Source organism: Austrofundulus limnaeus, unplaced genomic scaffold (assembly GCF_001266775.1).
Source record: "Austrofundulus limnaeus strain Quisiro unplaced genomic scaffold, Austrofundulus_limnaeus-1.0 Scaffold717, whole genome shotgun sequence".
Lineage (NCBI taxonomy): Eukaryota > Metazoa > Chordata > Actinopteri > Cyprinodontiformes > Rivulidae > Austrofundulus > Austrofundulus limnaeus.
Window position 1 is genome coordinate 106051 of NW_013953119.1, and position 2778 is coordinate 108828.

The window sequence follows — 2778 nt, forward strand, 5'->3', positions numbered from 1 at the left end:
TATGACATGGTAAAATCACACCATGACATGGTAATATCACACCATGACATGGTAAAATCACACCATGACATGGTAAAATCACAGTATGACATGGTAAAACCACACTATGACATGGTAAAACCACATTATGACATGGTAAAACCACAGTATGACATGGTAAAACCACACTATAACATGGTAAAATCACAGTATGACATGGTAAAACCACACTGTGACATGGTAAAATCACACTATGACATGGTAAAACCACACAATGACATGGTAAAATCACACAATGACATGGTAAAACCACACTATGACATGGTAAAACCACACAATGACATGGTAAAATCACAGTATGACATGGTAAAACCACAGTATGATATGGTAAAACCACGGTATGACATGGTAAAACCTGCCTGTGAGGAGGAATTTAGGGCAGGGAGTGGTTCAAGTCCAATTTCAGTTGACTCGTAATGAGAAGTGGGCCTCAGTGTTGTGGGAAACGGTTTGGAAGAGCTCGTTAGTCTGCTGGCATTAATTAGTGCTGGCTTTCTGGCTTGATCATCTGAGTGTTTCTAAAGGCTAGCAGGCATCCAGAGAGCGCTGCCTACTGTCAGACACTACTTCTCAGAGAAAAATATTCATAGTTTCACGTCTGGACTTGTGAGTTCAAGCTGCGTTATGGGTTTTCTGCTGTTCTTTATTAATAGATTTAGTTCATTTTTAAACTTTAGAGACTTTTTTTTCTTTTTTCATGTCACGAGTGTCAAAAAGAAGCTTTGTACTATATTTAGACCCATCTTCTGCTGCTGGGACAAAACCTTACTGAGTTCTAATTTAAAATAATTTGATGCATCATTTCATTATGTCATCATGATTCGACTGTTCTTTGTTCTGTCAGCAGTGTAAACACAGTTTAACAGTCGTTCTCATTTTAAAACAAACACAAATAGAAGCTGTGTCGTCTTTTGGTTGGTTCTTAAAAAAGGACCATTTATTTTGTAGCAGTTCGTGTCAGCGGAGTCTCAGAGTAGGTACCTCGTGGTAACACTAAACTATTTTCAGCAATCTTATCTCTTGCCTTCCGGGTTTTTTTTTCAGGGAAAAAAAGAATAGAAGATGCCCCGTGGCTCTGTGTGAAACTACAAGAACTGAAGCCTCGAAGTGAAGGAAACTGGAGGAAACGGAGCTGCACAGCCTGGCAGGTGAGCCAGGTTTCCTTTTTCTTATCTTCTGGGTTAAACATTTAATCTCCCTGAGACAACAGCTTCAGTTTGTCATTAATCCTGTTTGCACTGAAAGCCTGTTTCCTTTCAGTTTTCATAAAAAAAATAATCCCACTGTTTGCTAAGGATACCTGTGTGTGAGTGTGTCTGTTCTGATTTCAGCTTGTCCAGTTAAACTGGCTCATTCTGACATTTGACAAAATGTTTTCTATGGTGAAAGCACAGATAAACGGAGGTAACAGAGATAAACAGGTCTAGTGCAAGCTGAAGTAGCATAAACTTATAAATAAATTCAGTCAAATGAGTGTAACGTAATGAAATCCACCTGAAGCTTTAATGCAGTTTAGGTAATTGCTTTTTGATATTTTCTCCAAATAATTTCAAACTGCCAAAGATTGTTGTGTTTACACAACAAATGAAGCTGTGAAGGTGTACTATGGCTCAGTGGTTAGCACCGATGCCTCACAGTCCTGGGTTTGATCCCTGGTTCAGACCTGGGGTCTTTCTGTTTGGGTGTGCATGTTCTCCTCATTGTGGGTTTTATCCGGGTCCTCCGGCTTCCCCCACAACACAAAAACATGTACAACAGGTTGCCTTCAGGCCGCCTTGAAAAAGAGACCTGTGATCTCAGTGGGATTTTCCTGGTTAAATAATGCTAAAACTAGATAATAAAACTTTTCTTATGCTTGCTTTGGCATCAGCTTACAGGATTATTTTTCTAGTTTTTGTCCTAACATGTATTTCTATCTAGAGGTCAGCCAATAAAAGTTTTCTATAGCTGTTGTCGAAGCTGCTGGCTGATATACAACACTGATTTTTTTATTTTATTTGACAAAATGTATTTTGTATTTAAGAAAATGTAACAATAATGCATCTGTTATCATTGTTTGTAGTACTTGATTTGACACTTTAAAAGCTGAACACTTAAATAAAACAATCTTAATCTGAAGCTTAAATGATGACAAGTGTATTAGGATATTTGAATAATTTAAGTCTCAACTACTGTAAAACTCTGCTAGTACAGTGGAAACTGAATGCATTTCTTCAGCTTGATCCCTGTAATCCAAACTGGATAGATTATTAATTTATTTAGCAGTACATTAATTCTAATTGATCATTTATATTACTTGAAAAATAGTTCCTGATCCTGAGTTTTGTAGTAAAAAACAAAAAAAGATTACCTTCTTGATATTTCCATTGCATAGTTAAAATGCTTAAAGGTTGGGGTTAAGTCTAACCCAACCATGGTGTAGCTTAACTTCATCATCACATATGAGTGGTAGAACATCACAGTTAACTCAGTAACATCACATATGAGTGGTAGAACATCAGGATTAACTCAATAACATCACATATGAGTGGTAGAACATCACAGTTAACTCATTAATTCACTCATCTCTGTTGTTTTTTGTGTGACTTGATCAAACTGATGCAGGAGCTATATTTGATAGCCTCTTGGGTTTCTGAACATTGAGCGTCGATACAGTATGTAATGATTGGCAGTGTATTGTGATGTGTATTGATTGGCAGTGTATTGTGATGTGTATTGATTGGCAGTGTATTGTGATGT

At 37.1% G+C, this 2778-nt stretch overlaps 1 protein-coding gene across 1 annotated transcript in view; it reads left to right on the forward strand.

Moving 5' to 3' along the window:
* Positions 1-1083: 1083 nt before the first annotated feature.
* Positions 1084-2778, forward strand: part of peak1 (pseudopodium-enriched atypical kinase 1) — a gene marked incomplete at its 5' end in the record, with an annotated part of 143828 nt that continues 142133 nt past the window's right edge. Inside the window, 1 exon segment of the mRNA XM_014028082.1 lies at positions 1084-1187.